Source organism: Lycorma delicatula, chromosome 8 (assembly GCF_047948215.1).
Source record: "Lycorma delicatula isolate Av1 chromosome 8, ASM4794821v1, whole genome shotgun sequence".
Classification (NCBI taxonomy): Eukaryota; Metazoa; Arthropoda; class Insecta; order Hemiptera; family Fulgoridae; genus Lycorma; species Lycorma delicatula.
In genome coordinates, this window is record NC_134462.1 from 12,529,825 (window position 1) to 12,557,172 (window position 27,348).

Genomic DNA, 27,348 nt, shown 5'->3' on the forward strand with positions numbered 1-27,348 from the left:
ATAATTATAAAAAATTAATAAATTGTAATTTTAAGCGTATTGATTTCATAACCAATTTATCCTGGGTTTGATTTCCGTTTAAATTTCAGAAGTTTTTTTTACCTATTAAAATTTAATAGAAAGTATTATTTTAATTGATTGTTAACAGATTTCAACGAAATCTTGATTTATTTTATCTACATACATGGTCCCTAACTAATTAATTTTACAAAAAAATCTTTACGGGTTTTTATGTTATGAAAGAGCTACGGTCATTAAATGTCAATTTAACTTTACACATGCTTTAGAGTTACGTTTACTTTATTTAATAAGTATTTTCCCCAAGGTCTGTTGATAATAAAACTATTTGTATACAAATATTAAGGTTTAATTTCTTACAGAATATTCTTTTGCATAATGAGAATTAACCTAACAGGACGATAAAAATGTGGGGAATTAAATTGGGTTGTTGCATAATACTACAAAATATTGTCTTCTAATTTTTTTTTCTTTTACCTCAAAAATAAAAAGGAATAAAAAATGTGTAAGAGATCTAATTTTCTTTTTTTTGAAATAACTTTAAATGATATATATTTTTTTTAAATTTATTAACAGCTTATAACTAACTGAAACTTTTTCATGTTGTACCATAAGTAGCCTGTCACAAACAAGCTGTTAATCTTCAGGCAATATATATTTTATGGAAAATAACTTTTATATCAGTAAATATAAGTATTTACAAAATAAAATAAATAGATAATTATGTTACATTTATGTTCTTTCATTACTATTTTTTGTATGTATTTCTTTATTTCCAATCATTTTCCTGAACAGTGAAAGTATAAGTAACTAGAACAGAGTAATAATGGCGTGAAAGGGAGGTATCCAGTGATACTTTCCAAGACAATATAAAGGTTTAAATACAGTATAGTACAATAAAAAGTACAAAGAATAAAAATATAACTAAGTGTAACCATACACAAACAATTCGACAATTAACTTTTAAGTATAAAAATAAAGTTAAATAATAATATAACATAATATAAGTATTGAGAAATAATAATTAAATGTTTATCAAAACAAACAAACAATCGAGAATATAAAAAAAATTGCTAAAAGTCATACATGATAAAAAAAAAAACAAATTAACATTGATCACATATAAGAAAACAAAGTCGAAACCAGGAAACTTAAACAATTCATATTACTAAATTAAAATAATTCATAAATATAATCAGCTAAATTTCAGTAAGAAAAGGATTATATTCAAAGCAAAACATTCTCTAGATCCAATACATACAGCCTCTTCAGTCGTCTCACATTTTCACTAGTATCCAAAAGGTTAACAGCTAGATGGTTTTCGTACGCTTTATGCTTAAGTAAATACTTTGAACTTAAGCATGGTCAGCCGGTGATTTCTTCACGAATAGACGGCATCCCTAGGTAATCGTGGATTTCCTTGTTCGAAAAAAAAAACGCCTCCGAAATGTTCTTCAGATATAGAGGAATCGGACTATCTAAAAAGTTTTAAATTTCTCCTCATCTGTTTCCTCCGTCTCATTCGGTTGAAAGATCTTGGTTAGGTGTTAAGTACATAGTTCTGTCTTCAGACCGTCACTACGAGTCAATCCAGTTTGTGTTCTTAAATGTGAAAATGAGAGCGGAGGCTGAAGAAGTCTCCTTGTGACCTTCCACAACCAATTGGCATCTCTACTCGAAGGGAAAAAACTTTCCACATAGTGTTAGAACGTCTCGTTTTTTACAGATAGCCTTTATCAGCGTTTTTAACTTACAAACATTCCTATTCATAGCTGCCCTATCTTCAGGCCTCCTGTACAATTGCCTTCTTCTCCGAAATCTTCTTTTAGTGGCAATAAAATTCATTACCTCTCTTGGATAGTCTGTGCCTTCCCGACCCCTATGCTTCCTCTCGGCAGTTGAACGCCAGGCTGCCTTCTGTACAATGAAGGTCAGTCATTGACTCACATCATCGATATTATTTAGGCATTTCAAAGTAACTAGTCTAGACACCCTCTCCACCACCAACTTCAATATGATTTCCAATCTGCGTCGTTATTTTTGAGATTCCTTCTTTTTTATAAGTATTGTGGTAACGGTCAGAAGAACACCAAAGTCGTTGTCTGTAACCGCGGCATAAGATCGGGGGATATCAGAAGAACGATCTTTCGAGTCTTTTTTCGACCTCCGATTCGAAGAAGGAAAGTTACTTTTATTAATGTCAAATGTTCCCGCTTGCGATCCTGAAGGAGAAGTATTTTTCCACACATAAGTGACTCTTTTCCTCTCCTTCCGTTCTAAGATCTCCTTGCACACCCTACATCCCTTATAATTTTCAGGATGATCCGAATGGCAGAGCGCACACGTTGTCGGAGTAGTATTATAAATTTTGACACAGTTCACAGTTCTATGTCCACCTGCACACTTTACGCATCTGTATGGCAGCATGCAATTGTTTTTTATATACCCATATTTCTGAAATCATGTGGGTTCTATCCCAGTAGATCTCCGTGGTGTTTCAAAGCGGACACTACAGTCGAAATATACTTTAGGTCGATCTCCCTGTAAGTAATAATAAACTTTTACTTTTACAACAGTGATAATATTTCATAATTTTTTATGAATGATTTTTTTTATTTCCTTCAATGGGTTCCACATATTCAATTAGGACTATTGTAAATTTATCCTATCGATTAAATTATCCACGTTTTTTGGTTATACGCTTATGAATTTTTTGTCCTATTTTTGGATTAACTTGTTATGTCAATGTGCGAAATGAAATTTGTCCTAAGTTTATTGCTTAAAAATGAAGGGATAAAGTAAGAATGAAAGAAACGTTTTTGGGATTTGAACTGAAAAAAATGATAGAATACGTATTATTTTTTTTTTTTGAAAATATGAATAGAACAGTGAATTAGAAGAAAAGCAGAAATACCTTCAAAATACTAAAATATTGAACAATGTAAACGTAAAATGAAATTTGTATAACGGAATGTTGGAAGATATTTGGAGAAGAGGAGAAGAGGTGTTATCGTCAAGTTTCTTGATGTGAAGATGTTGAAAGACAGTTAACCCACCGAGTTGGTCTAGTGGTGAACGTGTCTTCGCAAATCAGCTGATTTCAAAGTCGAGAGTTCTAACGTTCAAATCCTAGTAAAGGCAGTTACTTTTATACGGATTTGAATACTAGATCGTGGATACCGGTGTTCTTTGTTAGTAAGGTTTTAATTAATTACATATCTCAGAAATGGTCGACCTGAGACAGTACAAGACTACATTTCATTTACACTTATACATATCATCCTCATTCTTTTTCTGAAGTAATATCTGACGGTGGTTCCGAAGGCTAAACAGAAAAAGAAAAAAGCAAACTTTATTTTCTGTTAGATCTTTCACTTGCTGTATGTCTAGAGATCGTGGAGACTGCTAATCCTCATTTTGTACCGTAATTTATTAGACTTTGAAAAGGTTGATTTTTTAAGACAATTATTGTATCAATTAATTTCTCAAACACGGTACCGCTGATATGTTAAATAAATAAACTAACAATTAATATAATCCGCCTTACCAGCACGTTGATACGTTCTCTAGATCTTTCGGGTTATTTGAAAGCCATCATTAGGAGTTAAAATTGATGCATTAAAGTTTAAAATCATAGTTAAAAATTTAACTATGTCCCGGTCCTACTAGTATACTCGAAAGATCTAGAGAATGTATCAACGTGCTGGTACGGTGGATTATATGTTAATTCATTTAATTATTGTATTACATTGCGTTATTTATGTTTGTAATCAAATTTAATTATTTTGGCTTCAGGCTTCCGATGTCTTTCTGTTAATATTAATAAGAATATTGCCGGTATTTTTGGTGACTACTGTTTACATTTTTTCTGTTTACTATTTTTTATCTGTTCAGATTTTCAAAAACATACAATTTTGTCATGTTATTGTATATAAATTATTATCCGTTTTTGTATTCTTTTGGAGGCAGGAAATAAATCAATCCTATTATGTACTGTTTAGTTCGACTGACCTGTATTGTCTTGTTTTTATGTGACAATTGATAGTTGTAACAGTGAGGATAATTCCAGTGTTTAAGATGATACTAAGTTTATAATAAATCTCAGTAAAGTTGATACAAATTGTAAACAAAATAAATACTATTGCTATAATGCAAATGCAGTTATACACTTACTGCAAACGATTATACTTAGATTTATTTATAAAATATACACGTATATATTCGTATTTTGTATATACTACATTTTATGTATCATAAAATATTTATTGAAGGTATACTATAATATTATATCTGTAATAGTGAGATTTATAATCACCGAATAGAGACAAAATGCATTTTTAATTATGGTGGCAATAAAAATGCTGGTCGTTCAGTTAAAAAAAAATTTAATTTTTCGTGGCTGTGGTAAACGGGTATTAACATTATTAAGTTGGTCCTGAAAAATGTTCTTCAGTCTGCAATCTCCTGGGCTGATAGCAATCATGCCCGGGCCAAGCTTGATAATCTAACTTTAGATAATTTAAAAATAAAACAAAAAACACCGGTTTGGTTCCCACCGATTGTCGGACGACTAATCCGGGACAGTAGGTTCTCTGAGGCGAACTCTATTTTGATGGCATGAAATCTGGGTCTCGAAATAAATGGTATTTTATTTTAACTCACACTTTTTCCAACTTTGCTGCTGGACTTATGGGATGAAAGACTTATGACTGGGTGAATTGATGCACGTTATTGATCAAAATAATGATCATTGTGATTGGTTTTCGTAGATTGGTTGACACCATCGGTCAAAAGAATGAATCTTATTATTGGATGCTTCGTATCAGATCATTACAATAATATCAGTAACAAGAAATGTTAGACAGATGTACTATGCATTGCATACTGCAATCTACAAACATCAACAGCCGATATGTAATCTATATAAATCCCTACTGTTGACACGTATTGAACAATATTTGCACAATTTTGAACAATATTTGCATGCGTTATTTTTGTAAATTATAATCTTATCCGAGATGTACTATAATTTTATACTTCAATCTTAAAATCTTTATAACGCATGAAAGTCTTCAAAATAGACTTTATCAGAAAGATCTCTTGCTTTTTTCTTCTTCTTTTATATCATCTTATAGTTTTTCTTTTCTACAGTGCATATTTTTATGATTATTAATTATAAATATTTTTTCGAATCTCCTGCAGTAGATACCCCCATTTGTATAAAAAAAACTTACCCTACCATTTCTTTTTCCTATTTAGCCTCCGAAACCACGGTAAGATATTACTTCAAAGGATGAATAAAGATGACTTGTTGAATGTAATGAAGTATAGTTTTGTACTGTCTCAAGTCTACCATTCCTGAGATGTGTGGTTAATTAAAACTCAACCGCCAAAGAACAACGGTATCCACGATCTAGTATTCAAATCTGTAAAAAAGTAACTGCCTTTACTAGAATTCGAATCTTAGAAATATCGACTTCCAAATCAGCTGATTTGCGTTCACCACTAGACCAACCCGGTGGATTACCTTAAGCTAACCTCTTTCTCTTTTACTGTTTTATCTCTGGAACCACCGTAAGGTATTACTTCAGAGGATGATATGTATGAATATATATGAAGTGTAGTCTTGTACAGTCTCAGGTCGGACCATTTCTGAAATGTGTGGTTAATTGAAACTTAACCACCAAAGAACACCGATATCCAGCGATCTGGTATTCAAATTTGTATAAAAGTAACTGCCTTTACTAGAATTCGAATCTTAGAAATATCGACTTCGAAATCAGCTGATTTGCGATGACGAGTTTACCATTAGACCAACCGGTGAGTTTCCTTAACCTAACCTCTTTCTTTTTTTCTGTTTTGTCTCTGAAACTACCGTAAGATATTACTTCAGAGGATATGTATGAATGTAAATGAAGTGTAGTCTTATACAGTCCAAGGTCAACCATTTCCTTAAATTAACCTAATCTAGCTAAAGAATAATAAGTTGTGCGTGTTGTGTGTGTCTACTGGGGTAACCCGTGTAGATGACCGCAAATACAAATTATGGTCATAACAGGAAATCCATTTCTGTTATCTTAACCGGTCAATAACAAACTGCGATAAATTTAGTATTGATTTTAATCAAAATGTGTAACTGTATTTTTTTTTCTTTTAATAATACACTGCCAGAAACATAAATACACAAACTGTAATTTCAACTTATATTTTAAACTTTTGAGAAATGAGGTTATATATTGTAGAAGATCCACCTTTCTTTTTTTTTAATTGCTTTACATTTGTTTTTAAGTGTTTTTATTTCGTATTATAAATTAACGTTGTGATTTAACATAATTCTTATTAATAATTAATTATCGATTGACTGTATAAATCTTTAAATTAGCTGCTACCACTTAGATATTAATTTCTTTTGCATATAAAATTACCAGTATGAAATTTTTATTTTATATATATATTTTTTCCTCTTAAAGGCTTACGAATGTTAAACCGGGTAATAACAATAATAATTTTATTAATATAAAAAAAAATAATAAAAAACATCTCATATAAAGTATAATTCTATTTTTAACTGTTAATTGAGTGGAAATGGAATATTATGACATAAAGAATTATATTTTTATTACATTTTGTTCGATGCTATTAATTAATATAGGTTAAGTATATAAATGAATTTTGATAGATTAATAGTCTAGTAATAAACTTCTCAGAAAAATCTGTTAACTGCCTAGGGATGATTAAAAAAGAGCTATTATCTTTCAGTTGTAGTGTTATGTTTTAACATTGTATCATATGATACATTTCATTTTAATATTGTATGTGTGTGTGTGTGTGTGTGTGTGTGTGTGTGTGTGTGTGTGTGTGTGTGTGTGTGTGTGTGTGTGTGTGTGTGCGTGCGAGTGAGTAAAAAAAGGTTATTCGATTAAAATAGCACCGGCAAAGAGTTGAACAGTAAAAAATAAGCACAAGCTTATCAAAATAATAATCAGTAGCATCTTTGTTAAAAGAAGAAAAAAGAAATCAGAAGCGGGACACATCGCGTGCCAAGTCCGGTCTTGAGCTGAACAACTGGACATCTTTTAGTCTTTATTCAAGTCAAGTTATCCAATCAACCTCACCTTTTTTTCTCTCCTAATTCTTCTTGATCTTTATTTTATTTTTATTTTAAATATTCACTGCCAAAAAATTTAAATAAATAAATCTTCTTCTAGCTTCGAGCACAAATATTATTAATAATATAAGGTGTAGTCAGATATTTGTACTCTTTTAAAATGGAAACTCTTTCTTTTGATGTTAACAAGTAACAAATCGACTTCTAATAGATGGAAATGAAAGTTGATCAATAGCTGACATTATATGTATATATGTTTAAAATTATCTCTTAAGAAAAAGAATATATATTTGTATGTTTTAGAATATTGTAAATGTTAATATGAAATTAAATTTTCAAATTGAAATTTTAATGAATTTTAAAAAAAACAACTACTTTGTTTACTATAGTTGTCATCATTTAAAAATATAATACGTTTCTAGTTTTTGTGTTCGGTTTGATTGTATAATTGAGACAGAGATTCTATATATATATATTTATTTTTTTTTTATTTGTTTATTTTGTTAATCATTTCAAGAAATGTATTTTTTGACACCCCTTTTACATGTTTATCATTTTTTAATAAACACCTCCTTTTAATTTGTCACTAAAATATTTACATTGGATTTTTATCTTAATATATAAAGATATTAATTAAAGATATTTGCTATTAGTTTCATCTTCCTGGTGCCAGGTTACAAAATATCTTATAGCCTAGTTTCGAAAGTACTTTTAATCAGAAGTATCCTTATTTAAATTTCTATATGTATACAAATAGTAATTAATATTAATTGTAATAATAGTGTGTAAATTACACGGCATTTTATACTTAAATAATCATTCTTTATTAAATACATGATTATTAATTACGCTGTTTTCTTTTCATTGTTAATGTTATTATAAATTATCTACTGTATTTATTTTTCAGTTTACAAAATGCTGTATAAGCAATTACCCCTGTTGAATTCTTTTTGGTGTTTTGCTAGATTATATGTTTGTGATAAAAATACAGCAAAATAAACTTTCCTATTTTTATGGAATTTTATGATGTTTCTTGTTTTTACGCGAAACAACATATCCGTAATGTTTTTACTGTAACATTTTATTTTCTGCTGGTGTAAAGAACTTCTACAGATTTTTGGCGTTCGCAACTAAAATATTTGTAACGTCACCGTTGTCGACTGGAATATATAATAGCGCGAAATATGTTCGTATGCCATCGCAAAAACAAGTGTGGTGGTTTCGTTCGTATTGTCGAAATCTACGAATTCTACTCAGCCCCCAAAGATTAAATACAAGTTAAATAACGCTTCAAATATGGATTTCAAAATAAATATATAGAAAAAAACGAGTTATATTGTTAAGATCGCTAAACGGTCCGAAAATACTTCACTTAAAATTATCAAAGAAAAGTTAAAAACTAGAAGGCATACAAACACGACGAACTAGAAGTAGCATATTTCACATATTAGACGGCTAACCACAAGTATAATTTTTTAGATCCCCTCAGCAGAGTACACACATATACAGCATGTAGAAAATTTGTAGGGCTCCGTTAAAAGGCGGAATAAAAAACACCACGACAAAGCACCGTAATGCATTGCATTTATCGGAGTTCATGAGTCGTGCTAAACATTTCAAGAATAATATATTCGAAACCATACAGCCCATCGGTAAATTTTCACCTCGCTGCACTTAATAAAACGGTAAGAAAAATTATACATTCTTTTATTTATTTATTATTATTATTTTTGTTTTTGTACATTATAAAACTTCAACGATTTGTTATAACGTTAGCACTTCAATATTGGAGGAGTCAAGATAATAAACTTGATGCCTAGGCGCACATGTCTATTATTTTGACGTATAGTTACACCGATGAATAAAATGCAGTTATTATTTTTGATAATGTAAAACTATTACCGTAATTATTTTTCAAATATAAAAGAAGAAAAAAATTTCCATTAGTAATATAAAACGATAAAAATTATTATTATACGAGAAATTATGGGGGGGGGGGGTGCGTTTCGAGATAATAGATAAGAACCAATTTTTATTGTACACCTTTATTTGCCAAATTTACTAAAAAAAAATCTGATGTGGACACCAGATGACTTCCTTATACGCCTATTAAATTACATATACATACTTTTTGCTGCAATTCATTTAAACTTATTTCATTTGAAAGTGAGATACGATCATCCGGTTCTTTAATAAAGTGGACAGTTACACAATTGCTAAAATATTAGTTTTTATTAACATTAAATATTTATATAATTATTAATTCAACAATCTTACCTGAAATATTAGGTTAAGTAAAAGTTCCTTTATTACTCTTTAGATAAGTGTAGGAGCGATATAAAATGCTGAATAGCACAAGCGAAACGAGCCTTCAGTAATAAATATAATTTGTTCACATCAAAAATTAATTTAAATGTCAGGGAAAGATTTTTGAAAGTATATGTTTGGAGTGTCGCTTTATCTGGAAATGAAACTTGGACGATCGGAGTATCTGAGAAGAAAAGATTAGAAGCTTTTGAAGTGTGGTGCTATAGGAGAATGTTAAAAATCAGATGGGTGGATAAAGTGACAAATGAAGAGGTATTGCGGCAAATAGATGAAGAAAGAAGCATTTGGAAAAATATAGTTAAAAGAAGAGACAGACTTATAGGCCACATACTAAGGCATCCTGGAATAGTCGCTTTAATATTGGAAGGACAGGTAGAAGGAAAAAATTGTGTAGGCAGGCCACATTTGGAATATGTAAAACAAATTGTTAGGAATGTAGGATGTAGAGGGTATAGTGAAATGAAACGACTAGCACTAGTTAGGGAATCTTGGAGAGCTGCATCAAACCAGTCAAATGACTGAAGACAAAAAAAAAATAAATAAATGTAAGTCTATCTATCTAAAACTATGTTTTTTTAAAAATTATTATGATGTAACCATCAACAAAATGAAAACAAAAACGAAACAGGAGAAGGTTACTAAATTTTATAGCGATACTTATTATCAAGTAAACTGAAACAAATGTATAAATAAAAATAATACGATTCTAAATTATAATTTTCAATAAATGTTAAATAATCAGTCGTTTCACTAAATCTGATATGAACACCACATGACTTGACTTTCTTGTATGCCTATTAAATTATATATACATATTTTTAAAAATACATAAAATTTTATTTCACTAATAACTTCTGATTTTTTTTCATGTTTTTTTAATTTTTTTTATTACTATTATTGAATTATTATTTATTGTAATTTTTTGTTACAATCAGAGGTAAACAATTTTTAATAAATCAATATATTTAAATTAGAAAAAAAAAGTCGGATTCGAACCGATGTGTCTTTCTCTTATAAGATCCAAATATGGCGTTAATTAAAATTTGATTTAGTTATAACTCTGAAACCAATGAAAATAAATACCAGTTATGATATATCGTTGAAAAGCTCTCAATGAGCGCTTACTACTGCAGTTAAGAAAAGGCCGAAAATTTACCTTTTTTTGGATTTTGGGCTTTTTTGGACACGTTTTGTCCAGTCGATTGCAATCAAAAGGGGAGGTGCACAAGATGTTACAACAGTCCTAACTCCAAAATTTCAACATCCTACAGCTAATCGTTTATGAGTTATACATACGTACGTACAGACGTCACGCCGAAACTAGTCAAAATGGATTCAAGGATGGTCAAAATGGATATTTCCGTTGAAATCAGAAAACCGAAATTTTTCGCGATCACAATACTTCGTACAAAGAATAAAAAAGTACAGTAATGTAATTCAAATAACTAATAATTGATATTTAGTTTATCTTCATGTGTTGTTACAGTAAACTGACTATTTAGTAAGATTAATGAATTATAATTAAATAAGTAGTAGTTGCTAAATTACCGTAGCGGAGTGCTAGCGTCTCGGCCTTTCATCCTGGACGTTCCTGGTTTGATTTCCAGTCAGGCATGATATTTTTCACGCGCTACAAAATTCTATTTTGGAGTCTATTTTGGCGTGGATCAGGCGTGCGTGGGATTCCAATTTCATGCTTATGTGGTGATATCGTCGAGAAAAAAAATATAAATTGGACGTGAAACAAGAACATTAATTTATTTTCTATAAATTTTGTTTTTACTGTTTTGAAGGGAGAATGAGGATAGTAAACATCAACAAAATTTGATGATTATTGAAATATATAAAGTATAATTAAATACCTTTGGTTAAATATACTCTTATATCATTGGAGTCTGAGATTTTTTAAAAATTATATTTAACTTGAATAGCTCTGTTTCTCGGCAAAATATCGACATTTATGCAATTTCGTGACAATTAATTAGAAAAAAAAGGAAAACAAATATGAAGAATGAACACTATTCTATTCAATGTTACATTTTATAACACTCGTTATCGTTGAAAATAACAAACCGAAATCCAAAAGTTTCGTTAGCATTATATGTGCTTTATCAAATAAATTCTGAAAAATTAAGTAAAATCATAGGAGCAAGTGAACTTTACTTATTATTAAATAACAAAACCAAGTATAATAAAAAAATTAGTTGATAAAACAGAAAAAAATGTAAGATAAAAAGAAATTACACGTGGTAAAATTAGTATAACTTACCCAAACAAGCATTATCTTCTTGAAGTATACCGATTTCAAAACTGTTTTGACTATTATTTCTCTCTTAATCAAAATATATTTTGCATATTACAATTAAAAAATCGCGAAATTAAATAAACCTTTTGAAATGTTTATTTTTATTTATTTTATCTTTATTATTATTATTATTTATTTTTTATTTTTTTACTAAGATTTGCATATCTTTTACTAATCAACTGGTATCTTAAAACTTAGTATATGTTTACTAACTTTTCCTGGTTAGGTGAAACAAGTCCATTTTAAATGAATTTTAAAAATAAATGTGGATTAAGGAATTTAAAAAAAAAACAAAAGTAAAAAAAGCTTAGTAAACATCATTTAGATTAGTCACATACGCCAAAATAAAATGTGAATACATTAATTTTATATTTAGGTTGATGAATTATTCATTTTATATGTTAAGATTATCGATACAGAAATGTGACTCGCGTGTAATGTTAGTACGTTTAAATAACTTTTTCTTTTTATGTAAAAGACCATTTTTACGTCATTATTCTTTACATACTTTCAATTTAACTGTTTCTCTCTACCGCTATCTCTCTCTCTCTCTCTCTCTCTCACTCTCTCTCTCTCTCTCAATATATTTAAATAAATATGTTATACAGACTTTTTATTACCGCAGTGTTTATTTTACAATCGGTTCTAATTTACTGGACATAAAATTTGAGTACAAAAAAAACACACTTGTATGCAGAACGGAAACCCTCAAAGAACATATTTATGCATATTATACATACAGTATCAATAAATATATGATAAATATAAATAAATACATACAGAGATGAGTCCAAAAGAAGATTGATAAAAAGCAAAGAAAACACCAAAAAAAACAGTCTTATTGATTTCATACAAAAAAAAACTAACCAAATAAAGGAACAGTGAAAAAAATCAACGAACCACAAAACTAACTGGGGAAACGGTAATGAAGAATTTTGATGTACAACACGCTAGGGTAGCTGATTCATCTCAAATCTCGGAGAACTTACACACTAATATCCAGTCGCTTTAGGTGCCTAACGCCTCGTTGTTATCTGGGAGGTTAACCGCGAGCCAGTTCACAAGTTTGTTCAATCTTCGTTTTGTATCTTGTACCGAATCACCGTTGAACCGTTGGAAATTCCAGGTAATCGTGTATTTTTCAGTGTTTTTCGCAAACCACGTCATTTCTGTTATATTTCTCAATAATTTGTTCTGGAATCGCTGATCGAATTCGATGTTATTGTCGCTTATCTTCCCCGCAGTTGGATTCTTTAGGTCAAAATTGATTTTAGGATCGCTGAGTACAACAATTGATTATTAATTAATGATAGCTGCCGCTCCTGTATTGGATCTAATTAACGAATTAAGGTAGATGGGAGATAAAGGTTAATCCGGCTAAGTCTACGCATGTTAATTTTGGGATGAAGAGGGGTAACTTTTCTCAACATCAACTTAATAAAGTTTTCATCCCGCATGCTAACAGTGTGCGATACCTACGACTGCATCCGGATCGCTTTCCGACTTAGACTTATGGATTCATGTCAGGGAGAAAAGCGGGCAGCTTAACATTAAGTTCAGATAAATGTACTGGATGCTAGTCAAGGACCGCAAATATACGGACATTTGTACATCAACAAATTCAGATTTAATATTCGTTATTTTTTGGGTCAAATGAGTGCTACGTTTATTTACCCCGTAAAAGAAATTACAATCTTTTTTAAACTTTACTATAGTATTAAATAAAATATAATTTTTACAATTTTATACAGTGTAGCACTAGATTATATAGCTAACTTGAAGTCCAATACCTTCCCGTCTTAGTAGGGACTTCGCCCCTTGAATCCCCACCGTTTTGTTAGCCGCATGATTGTGAGAATAATACTGATACATAATAGTTAAGGTATACAGACTTTGAAAATAACTGAAAAAGAAACTAAATTACAAAAGACAGTATAGTAGTTTGATATTCATCATGATTACGATGAATAACAAAGAAATTTGAGTAAAATACACGAAAGAGCTTCGTATAATTTTCAATTCAAAAAAAAATTTTATTTGAAAACCTAAAAAAATTCGTCTTGTATTATATTTTAACATAGTTTTGGATTTACTAACAATTGTTTTTTTTTTTTTTTGTTTTTTTTTTAGCTAAGTAAAACAAATAAACTTATTTCATCAATTCACAAAACTCTACTACGTTGTGCTACACAAAGATTAAAAAATATTAGCCAAAATTTCCATTTAATTTCTAAAACTATTGATATCCCCTGAAATTTATTTTGATTGCTATTTAAAATCATATTATTAGTTTCCTATAACATTGTATTAAAAAAAAAATCTAATCGATATAATTTAAAATTAATATATTACAAAAAAAGGTGAAAAGATAAAGATGCTACGATTTGCTGATGATATAGTAATTCTAGCCGAAGGTAAAAAGGATTTAGAAGAAACAATGAACGGCATAGATGAAGTCCTACGCAAGAACTATCGCGTGAAAATAAACAAGAACAAAACAAAAGTAATGAAATGTAGTAGAAATAACAAAGATGGATCACTGAATGTGAAAATAGGAGGAGAAAAGATTATGTAGGTAGAAGAATTTTGTTATTTGGGAAGTAGAATTACTAAAGATGAACGAAGCAGGAGCGATATAAAATGCCGAATAGCAAAAGCGAAACGAGCCTTCAGTAAGAAATATAATTTGTTTATATCAAAAATTAATTTAAATGTTAGGAAAATATTTTTGAAAGTATATGTTTGGAGTGTCGCTTTATACGGAAGTGAAACTTGTACGATCGGAGTATCTGAGGAGAAAAGATTAGAAGCTTTTGAAATGCGGTGCTATAGGAGAATGTTAAAAATCAGACGGGTGGATAAAGTGACAAATGAAGAGGTATTGCGACAAATAGATGAAGAAAGTAGCATTTGGAAAAATATAGTTAAAAGAAGAGACAGACTTATAGGCCACATACTAAGGCATCCTGGAATAGTCGCTTTGATATTGGTAGGACAGGTAGAAGGAAAAAATTGTGTAGGCAGGCCACGTTTGGAATATGTAAAACAAATTGTTAGGGATGTAGGATGTAGAGGGTATACTGAAATCAAACGACTATCACTAGATAGGGAATCTTACAGAGCTGCATCAAACCAGTCAAATGACTGAAGACAAAAAAAAAAAATTAAAAAAAAATTAGATTAAGGTTTATTTAGATTTAAACAATAATTTTATAGTTTTTACATTCATGCAAATGGAGGTGATATTTTTAAATATCATCCTGTCAGTTTTTTTATTGATGTAAAGGCAGAAATAGTTATTAAATTATTGTGTTTTAGATATCTGAAACATCAATCAAATTTTGTTTTAAAACGTCAAATGTTTTCAGTAGTTTTATACTGCAGTTGATACTTTTAATTTAATTTTGAAATATTCCAGTAGTAATGTATACCAATCATTGTTAAAAATAATTATTTTTTTCTTTTAATTAGCTAGCATATTTATTTGCAGTAAAATATACTTAAATGTTCGGAAATATAATGTGCTTGAATGCAAACAAAAAAGATGAAGAAAAACGGTTAATCGATTAATCTAACCTGAAACCTTCTATAAATAACAGTTCTTATTACTACCGGTTAAGGCATCTTAATGAAAAACATCAGGTCATAAACCTCAAGTGGTATTTTGGAATTACTATCAATTCCTATTGTGGTTTTATTACCTTCTTAATTAAATTCAGAACCTATTCATTTTGAAATATCATTAACGAGAAGTATTAATAGGCAAATAAAAAAAAAAAACTATCCAGAATATTATAAATATCCCGTCCCCTTTTTAGCTATAAAATTAAATCGACCATAATGTTTTATTAAGTTGTAACAATTTTTATTTTAAATAGATATATAAAAAAAAATTTATTATCATAAAATTTGCATCTGAATAAAAATATACTGTTAAGAAAAGCCTGTTTTTCAATACACTGACTCTTGCTTAATCCGATTATGCGTTTTTTTTGTTAGAATTTTTAATGCAAAAACTGTTATCTCCTTTAATTTTTGTGTGTAGTATATCTAAATCAGTCAACGAATTTTTTCTTGTATGTGCATAAATCAAACACAAACATTTTTTAGGTCTATCTTAACGAGTTAAATTTTAAATTTTACATCGTTAACGTTAAAGCGTACATTCTACGTGTATGTTGTTTGTGAGATTAAGATTTCTTTAACAGGATTTCAAATGTATATTCTTTTAAAGTTTCAATAAAAATATTGTAGTCGAATTACTATAAATAAAATGTTTAAAACGATTTAAAACTTATGTATTGAAATTAATCGTTTTTATCTTTGTCAATTAATCGTTTTCATCTTTGTCATAAGACAAACGATAGATTTATTTATGTAATACCAGGTTACATATTAACAGCACAGTGAGATGATTCAACAGTAATCTACAGAGATGCCAAAGCATCTGTTCGCAGTCTGGCGTGTAAGTGTAAATATACCGGTAATTATTCAGTTTTTAGAAAACTCAGGCCGACCATTCCTGAGACGTGTGTTTAATTGAAATCCAACCACCATAGAATCCGGTATCCGGTATCCGGTATCTACTCCGGTAATCTGGTATCCGGTATCCACAGTCTAGTATACAAATTCATGTAAAGCAACTGCCTTTACAAAGACTCGAACCTTAGAACTGTCGACTTCGAAAATCAGCTGATTTTGCGATAACGAGTTTAACCGCTAGACTAACCCAGCGGGTTACTTTTTTTAATAATCTATTTTTATTTCCAATTCACTTATAATAATACTTTTCACAAATCTAAAAATTAGTTTCTTTTTATAAATATTACTTGTACCTTCTTTTGTTTTGGGGTAATCTTCAAATTTTTCTTTTAAATTTCAATAATAGAAAAAACACAAACTCTTCCAAATACACATTTAATGTGTATACACATTTTTGGCCCAGTCAAATGTAAACAAAAGGGGAAGTGCCCAACTAGATGTTACAAAATTCCTAAATACAAAATTTCAACATTCTACGGCTAATCGTTTTTGAGTTATGCGAGATACATACGTACGTACGAACGTAATAAAATCACGCCGAAACTAGTGAAAATGGATTCAGCGATGGTGAAAATGGATATTTCCGTTGAAATTTGAAAAATGAAATTTTTCGTGATTACAATAATTCCTTTTCTTCTAATAAGGAAATAATAATAAATTTTTAACAATATTCTGTTCACAACTTAATTTTTTAAGTTCACATTTTAATTGTACCAAGTTTTTAAAAAATCCTAATCATTACAACAAAAATTTTTTTTTGAAATTTGCAAAAATTTCCCGGCGTTTTACTTAACAGATTTTGATTAAAAAAAATTAGGGTTTTAAATTATTAATAAATTAATTTGCAGTATTTAGGCTGCAATCAATTGCAAAACGATGATAAAGTTAGTAAAAAAATTTGGATTTGATTTAATCCCTTTGATCCAGGGACGTTTTATCTTAAAAATCACGCACTATTAGACAAAAAAAATATCAAAATTTTCAAAAGGTGTTTATGTATGTGGCATTTAGGTATTAAATTATGGACAAAATAAAAAATGGGAGAGGTGGTTTTCACTATTTTTAATTTTTGAATTTGTATAACTGTCGTAGAAAATCAAGGTTTAATAAAATGAAAATACTTTATAAAAAGTTATTTAAAATTCCGAAGTTTTAAGTTGACCTGGAAATATTTAACATTATTTCTAAAGAGTTTTTGCCTCACGTCTCGAATAAATGTGCAAAGAATCTTTGAAAAATATTTTAACCGAAGGGAGAAAGACAAAAGAATAAAATATTTCAATTTTAAGAGATGGGAGTGATTTTTTGAAGAAAAAAATTGTGAATTTTCTTTATATACATTGCAGGTAACTAATTTTCTTTAATATAATTTTCTCTAAAATACCTCTGAATAAAACCGAAATTGGTTTTTCGCATATTCCTCATTCTCTGAAGGAATTTTGAAAAAAAATAATATGATCAACGTCCCATATACAGAAAAATTCGAGCCGAATTTGAAGAAAATCGGTTCCGTCAATCCTGAGATATAAGGCCAAAAGTAGTACGCATATAAATATTTACATTTTTTTTCTTGGTTTAGATGAAATAGTTGGCCTTTCAAACATAAATATTAGAAAAAATAAATTTTTACACGATCACCATACTTTCCCCTTTAATTAAACTATTCTATTTTCGGAAAAGTAAAAATAAACGTCTAGCTTGATTACTAATTAAATAATAAACAAGATAATATCTCATTTAAGTTCACAATATGTAGTCGAATAATTAGCGACATTAAAAAATAAATTTTGCGACATTGTACCCGTACAATTAATTAATTTTTTTAAAAAGCTTACCACAATTACGTTTTCGTAATAGCATAATAATCTTGATAACAATGTGCGTTGATATGGATACTGTATAAAAATCTAAAAATTGTTATTGGTTTCCAATATGGAGCGGCAGTTACACAGTTACTGTCCAATTAACAATACAATTCTAAATTTAATACTGATTTAGGCGAATAACTTGAAGAAATTTGTGCTATGTTGCCACGTTTCACCCTCATTATTAATGTTTAAAATTAATAAAAACGTAACAGTTAATTGTATTTATGATATTACATGGTACACCAATATATAATACGAAAGGTAAAGTCGATAGATGGATGGAATATATTGAAGAGTTATACGGAGGAAATGAATTAGAAAATGGTGTTATAGAGGAAGAAGAGGAAGTTGAGGAGGATGAAATGGGAGAAACAATACTGAGATCTGAATTTAAGAGAGCATTAAAAGATTTAAATGGCAGAAAGGCTCCCGGAATAGACGGAATACCTGTAGAATTACTGCGCAGTGCAGGTGAGGAAGCGATTGATAGATTATACAAACTGGTATGTAATATTTATGAAAAAGGGGAATTTCCGTCAGACTTCAAAAAAAGTGTTATAGTCATGATACCAAAGAAAGCAGGGGCAGATAAATGTGAAGAATACAGAACAATTAGTTTAACTAGTCATGCGTCAAAAATCATAACTAGAATTCTATACAGAAGAATTGAGAGGAGAGTGGAAGAAGTGTTAGGAGAAGACCAATTTGGTTTCAGGAAAAGTATAGGGACAAGGGAAGCAGTTTTAGGCCTCAGATTAATAGTAGAAGGAAGATTAAAGAAAAACAAACCGACATACTTGGCGTTTATAGACCTAGAAAAGGCATTCGATAACGTAGACTGGAATAAAATGTTCAGCATTTAAAAAAAATTATGGTTCAAATACAGAGATAGAAGAACAATTGCTAAAATGTACAGGAACCAAACAGCATCAGTAACAATTGAAGAACATAAGAAAGAAGCCGTAATAAGAAAGGGAGTCCGACAAGGATGTTCCCTATCTCCGTTACTTTTTAATCTTTACATGGAACTAGCAGTTAATGATGTTAAAGAACAATTTAGATTCGGAGTAACAGTGCAAGGTGAAAAGATAAAGATGCTACGATTTGCTGATGATATAGTAATTCTAGCCGAGAGTAAAAAGGATTTAGAAGAAACAATGAACGGCATAGATGAAGTCCTACGCAAGAACTATCGCATGAAAATAAACAAGAGCAAAACAAAAGTAATGAAATGTAGTACAAATAACAAAGATGGACCGCTGGACCGCTAGAGGGTATACTGAAATGAAACGACTAGCACTAGATAGGGAATCTTGGAGAGCTGCATCAAACCAGTCAAATGACTGAAGACAAAAAAAAAAGAAGATATTACATGAGCGTAATTTTTTCTTCTGGAATGCTCAATCCAAAGAGCGGTTGACAGTACCTTTCCAACTGTATTTTTCTTATGATCTTTGTATGATTTTCTTGTATCTTAAAACCTTTTTTCAGAACTTGTAAATATGTCAATCTTTAATAAATCTTCTTCCTTCAATATAATATTCCAATATTAATTTTATCATTATATCATGATTTCAGTAAATATCTAAGTATTTAATTTATTTTTCTTTTTTTTTTGTTATATTGTCTTTTCTTCCCTTTTGGTTCTCATAACTTTCTCATTAGTTACATAATTACATCAATTTTTCTTTAGCGAACTTCTACAACATTGTATTTCTAAGTTTCATATTTCCAGTAAGATTGTATTAGTAGTTAGTGATTAATTATTTTCCAAACAGTAAGATTGTTTTGCCTGATTGGCTTTGAAAGTTATTTCTTTTTCTCAGTGTTGTTTCCATTTAGTACACCGTTTACGAACTATTTTTTAGTTTATTTTAATATTGTTATATAAATATGTGTTATTTTTTTCTGATGTTGCTTTATTAAGCAAGCAATCTCTATTATATAATTTAGATAGATTTAATAAATATATTTTTAATTTTTTTATTATTATTGTTATTTAAGTATAGTCACGTGAATAAAAATCACGACCAAGGAACATATGGTTATTACATTAAAAAAAAAAATACTATCCATTCCACGAATAGTGACGGTATTAGCCTGTAGAATGTAACACATATTATATATAAAAGTCGACTTAACTCTTTAACGCAGGTCCATTGTTATGGAATGAATACGAGCGTTATTAATAGTATAAACATCATCTCCATTGTTATTCATATCATTGTTGAGATAAACAATATTTAAAATCCCCTTTTTACCTTATACTGATTGTCGTTTGAATAGAAAAACACATATGCATATAAGAAAATAATTACTTATCTTGTCGTAGTTTACTATTGAATATAACTCATAATAATTATAGTTTATGTTCTTCATGATTTACTTACTATGTATACAGTTTAACCATTAATAACGGGTTATTCTCTTTAAATCGATTAAAAAATAAAACAACAATAATAATAAAATGTCTTTTACAGTATTGTTACCGATATATTAATGTACCGCTCGTTTTTATTCTTATTTGATGAACACAATTAGATAATAATACGGTTTATAAATAATAAAATAATTAGTATAAAACAACTTTACATTTAAATATTTTATTCCGCCATATACGGAAACATTTTATAACAAATAACTTTTGTCGCCTCTCACCTGTTTACTGAACATGTTGCAGTATATTAAATAAAAATAACTGTTTGCAGTATAATGAAATAAATCAGCTGTTAAAATATTCAAGTATTGTACAATCAGACACGGACGCGCGTGCGCATACATACTCGCTTCTTGTACACATATTTAGTGATGTTAAACTAAAAGGTACTGTCAAGAATAACAGATATCCTGTTATCGGCGTATTAAAAAAAAATATATATTAGTTGTTATAATCCTTTATTTTTTAGTTTTGAAATAACCCGTTATTTTATTTGATATTAGGAAATAAATTTTCCAACCATCTAATGATAAATTTTTGTTAATGCCTTAGATGCTCGCCAACATTCAACAATCGATGTTGAATTCGTTACATAATTCAAGGTAAAACTCTTTATATTGCTTTACAAATTCTTCTGCAAACTTTGCGGTTATAGAAAATATATCTTCATACAAGGATGTTATGATAAGTCAGCATGTACGGTTTGCTTTTATAAGAACAAATACGGTTAATTTAATTATTATTTATATTAGCGTGATTATATTGTTTATGACGTGGTTTAACGAATATAAATGACTACCTCATTCTAATAAATTACTCTGTTTCTTTTTATTTTAAACACCTTAGATAGAAACAGGATTCTTTCTTAGTTGTTTTTAATGAGAGTAATGATGTTCATTACACATGCGGTTCCTGTAGTGGATAAAAGTTTATTTCTAAGGGTAAATATCACCTTTTCTTTCTCTTTTTTTTGTTTAACCTCCGGGATCACTGTTACATATTGCTTGAGAGGAAGAAATGAATCATTTGTAGCGTGTGTCAAAACTCCATGCCTGACCGGGATTCGATCCCGGGACCTCCGGATGAAAAAGGATAAATATCACCTGCATTATCGTAGGTTTGGGTGTTTGGTAAAGAAAGGAATGAAAAAATTATATCTACACTTAGTAAATGCGGTACGAAATGGTTATTAGTAATTGTTGGAAACAATTACTCCCGAAAATTTTCGGGAGTGATTTTTGTCTTATATCAATCCGTTTATAGTTTAAGTTATGATACGTAACCAAAATATCATGTTATATGCGATGAGCTTTTGCATTTTGTTCTGCGTTACTATTTTATCAGGAACGATTTTTTTTAGCATATAAAGAATAAAAATTAAAATTTCACTCGTAAAACTAGATATAATAATCGACATTATCTGTATGAATACATACTTAAAGAATTTATTTATCAAATTTAAACTGATGGTGTAAGTGTTTCTTTTTTTCTTATTAATAAGTGTGTCAGCACCCTCGTGGTTATCAAAACTTGCACTGAATTAGAAGTGAAAAAATTATTAACATAACAGGCCAAACAAGCCGATTCTCTTAGCTTCTAGCCGGCCGGCTGCGGCTGATGCTGGCGAACTAGGTAGGTAAGATACTTGAATAAATATATATATAAGTTGGTAAAAGATACATGATACACGCGTAGGTTAGAAGCAGTACACTGACAAAATACGCCCAACTGTCTTTCTACCTCTATATATATATATATATATATATATAGCTACAATTATTACTAAACCTTAAGGCTATTAACAGTACAATAATTAACTCAATGATCACCTTTCAAAATGTAACTACAATTTATTATCATAAATAATATTTTACTTTAGAAATATATTTTATATTAAATCTTAACCTATAAATAAATAAAGTTGTAAGAATAAATTATCTTATTTTGATAATATTAAAATAGTAGTAAACAAAGTGAACTTTAGAGCTAAGTTTCGAAACAGTTCAGTAGGCTTTAATTTTAAGTACGACCTTTTGTTTATCAGTTTTTAATATGACATACTAAGATTGTTATTAACAACTATATACTCGTACGGTTATAATATATATGTATATGTTTATTGTTGATATTTATTGATGAAAAATTCTGATATACTAAACGTTTTGATGAGAAAACCAAAACCAATGAATGGGCTGTTTCTGGTAATCGCATAGGAGGAGGCCAATATTTTTTGACCGAACTGTCATTACAGAAGTGTACAATAAAATTTTCAAATAATTCTACCATTAGTTAACAGATCGTAAAAAATAGTACGGCTTATTCCAACAAGACAGAACAATGTTTCGCACGTTAAACGATTCACTAGCACAAGTTCGTGTAGCTTTTACAGAAAACCAAACTGACAATAGAACCCGCTAGCCACCGCTTTCTCCAGAGTTGTCGGGAAATTTGTTTTTTGGACTATTTGAAGGATAGAATTAATGGATCAAATCTTCACAAAATTGACGTACTGAAGGCGAACAGTCAGCAACAAATCAACGGTAAGAATACCGTTTTGTGCCAGTTGTCTCTCAATATGATCAAGCGATCACAAAAATGCTTCATTGCTTAGGGAGCTCATTTCCAAAATTTTTTTAAAAAAATATAGTAAATATATAAAATTCGAATAAAATAATCTAAATTCAGAATTTACTTTAATCTGGTTTTCATTTTTTTCATTTCATTCATTGTCATGAACGAAACACATTTCATGTTACATGTCACAAATGTGTTTAGTCTGTATAAACTGTCTGTTAAGTCATTCACCCGAACTAAAAAAAAAAGCTGACAACATAATTGTAGGAATTTCCCATCACGGGCTTCTTTCTGATGCACGGCTTACACACACACACACACACACACACACACACACACACACACACACACACACACACACACACACACACACATATACACATACACAAAATTTTATTTGGAATATTTATCATCTTATTTTAATATAATACTTTTTTTTATACAGCCCAAGGAGTAACCCACCGGGTTGGTCTAGTGGTGAATGCGTCTTCCGAAATCAGCTGATTTGGAAGTCGAGAGTTCCAGCGTTCAAGTCCTAGTAAAGCCAGCTATTTTTACACGGATTTGAATACTAGATCGTGGGTACCGGTGTTCTTTGGTGGTTGGGTTTTCAATTAACCACACATCTCAGGAATGGTCGAACTGAGACTGTACAAGACTACATTTCATTTACACTCATACATTTCATCCCCTGAAGTATTATCTGAATGGTAATTACTGGAGGCTAAACAGGAAAAAGAAAGAAGAAAAGAAAAGCCCAGGGGAGTGTCCTTTACTCTAACGGGTTTCCACGTCTCGGCCCGCCGGTTGGATCTTACTTTTTGCTTATTTAATTCAATGATTCTAATTAAAGCGCGCGCGCATACCGTATTTCATTTGCGCGGGTGTGGTGGTATTAGCGGCCACTTTAGATACTTTTTTTACAATTTAAATATTATTCTTTTATTTAATTCTACCGCTCACCTTTGGTAACACAACAAAGCAGACGACTACAGCAGTTGCTCGTCAGTGCTACACTAGCGCTCCTAGTGATGAGAGGGGGTACTATTGACGCAATAACCCAGTTAGCCTCTAGTTTATTTAGAGCGCTTTTTGGGTGTAAGGGCGCGATTTTGAAAAAAAAAAATTTCTGCAAATATTGTTATTTTTTAATTGTTAACAAATGTGCCTAAGAAAAATAAGATCGTAATTAGGCGAAATCTGGAGATACTGAGAGTGACCTTGCTCTACAGCCTCACCCCCTTGACCTTTAAAGTTGAAAATTTAAAGCATCAATGTCCCATATATAGAAGTAGTCTCGACTAATTTGGTCAAAATCGGTCAAGCAGTTCTGGAGATGTAAGGTGATTTAGACGACGATGCCGAACATACACACGTACATACGAACATTCGGAAAATTTCCACCCGATTTTTTGGTTTCCATAAGTATCAAAACGTCAAGATCCGGTGAAAATGCTCAAATTGGACCGATTACAATACTTTCCCTTCTGCAGCTATAGCGCTAGACGGGTAAGTAATTATACGCAAATGGAAATAAGAACGTAATTTTTTTTAAAAACGTCTATTAAAAATAAATTACCTGATAATACATAAATATATTCTCTATTACTACTAGTTAAGTCAACAATTTAGATATTTTTTTATTAAACTTTATTTAATTCGGTTACATTCGCCTTATTAGGTACTTAGGCAACCTGTAGAACATCTAATAGCTTACAAAAACTATTAGAAGTGCTAATTGATATCGATCTATATATTTGATTTAGCTTCAGGCAATTTAAGGAGTGCCTAATATTGTTTAGCCTTACTACGTTGAGCTTAATTTCTTAATAAGACTAACTGTTCAAAAATTGATCGGTTTTGAATCACAAATAATTTCACACCAAGGCATTTTAATAATCACAATAAATCTATATTAGGATAAATCGAATTATACCAGTAGTTTTTTGTACTCATTCTTTTTTGTTTTTTACTTTTCTAAAATAATTTAAATATCTTGCTAGAAGATACTTAAACAGGTTTATGGTTTCGTTTAGAAGTATTCGGAGTTAGGTTTTTATGTTAAAAACATAACTAAAAAGTGTTTAAAAATTATTATATATATATTTTTTTTGGAATTATCTGTCAGTTGAATGGTTTGATGCTATTTTTCATTCCTTTCCGTTCTGTCCTAATATTTTATCCTTGACATTTTTATTACAACCTGTATTCCTAGTATATGTTTAATTTGTTCCACTCCTTGTCTCCATCTATGGTTTACCTTAGCCCTAAGATATTTAAGAGCTTTAAGGCGATATTTTTGGAGTTATAACCATTTTTTAAATAAATTAACAAAAATTGGAATAGATTAAAAAAATAAAATCTAGTTCACAAAAAATACTTTTAAAAATGAAAAACAGGTGTGTTCAATTCTTCTGTAGAAATCGACACCAAATTATGAGTAAGCAAGCTTTTATACACATATACACGTAATTTTCGTAGGTTTTTGCATTTCGTTTTTTTATTTTTATTAAGACGTAGTAAAAAATAATATATATTCTCGAATTCCTGAAAGCCTTAACTCAGGGCTCAGTAGTCTTCTCATGCAATTTCTTTCTTTTTTTCCTTGTTTAGCCTCTGGGAATTACCGTTCAAATATTACTTCAGAGGATGAATGAGGATAATATGAATGTAAATGAAGTGTAGTCTTGTATAGTCTCAGTTCAACCATTCCTGAGATGTGTGGTTAATTGAAACCTAACCATAAAAGAACACCGGTATCCACGATCTAGTATTCAAATCCGTATAAAAGTAACCGTCTTTCCTAGGGCTCACGTCATTTCTGTGCACCCTTTTCATAATTTTTATCAAGATTCAAATTATTGGATTTCTTGGAAACGGGTTTTTTTCTTACTGTCAGACCTTTAATTAAGACCTTTAATTCAGATTTTAAATGAAAATAAAATTAAAAAAATTTTTTTTAAAAGTATATATTAAAAAATTTATGAAACCGACCAAATACTGTACAAACAGTTGAAAATATATTTTTTCTAATTCTTTTGATTTATATATTTTGATGACTCCGCAACTAAATGTCAAAATTCAAAGTAATTTGTTTTAATTCTTATACTGAATTCAAAAAAGTTTAAATGAAAAGAAAGAAGGCGGCAAAGGATTGTTATAAATAATATTTATATAACATATAACATTTATATTTCTCTACAGTCCTTTAAAATGTGCATTGGGTTAAAAATATTAATGAACTAATTTTGCAATATTTAGAGCAAAAATGTGAAAAGATCAAAATGTTTAATAAATAAATATTTTGGTCTGATTTCAGTCCCCTTGGTCAAATGACATTTTATTTAAAGAATTATACCGAAATAAAATTATAATTGAAAAAAAAACAACAAAATTCTTCGTAAAATATTTGGGCCCAATTTGACACCCTTGCTCGACAACCTCGTTCACAACATAAAATATCAGAAATTATAAAAAGCTGACATTACAGTTGCAGGACTTTCCCATCGCGGGGCTTATACACACAACATAATTTAGTACATCAGCGCTACACTACCGCTTCTTATGAACAGGGGTACTATTGACTCAGTATACCTACTTAGCCACTACTTTAGAGCTTATTTTGTGGATATAGTGTGATTTAAAAAAAAAAACTTTTTTTGCAAATATTATTATTTTGTAACTGTTAAAAAATGTATAAGAAAAATAAAACCTTAATTGGGCGAATCTCGAGATATTGAGGGTGACCTTATTTTACAACCTCACCCCTTGACCTTTTGAAAATTTATTCGCTTCAATGCCCGATATAGAAGTAATCTGACCAAGTTTGTTAAAAATCAGTCAGTAGTTCTGGAGATATAAAGTCATTTATAGTACGATATCGATCACACACACGTACAAACGAATCCGGAAAATTTCCATCCAGTTTTTTGGGTTATTAGATGTCAAAACGTCAAGATTCGGTTAAACCGCTTATCCCCAAATTGGACCGATTACAATACTTTCCTTCTACAGCTGTAGCTGTGTTATAGTCCTACACGGGAAAGAAAACATCAAAATGTGTTTTTAATTTTTAACTCGGGTCCAATGGGATTTTTTTTTCAAGTTCCCATATCGTTTACATTAATACTGAATATACTTAGGTTTTCGGTTCTGAAAATTAAATTAA

General features: G+C 29.8%; 1 protein-coding gene across 1 annotated transcript in view; it reads right to left on the reverse strand.

The window, feature by feature from the left end:
- Positions 1–27,348, reverse strand: part of twz (BTB/POZ domain-containing protein twz) — a 381,095-nt gene that overhangs the window by 119,453 nt on the left and 234,294 nt on the right. The window lies entirely within an intron of this gene.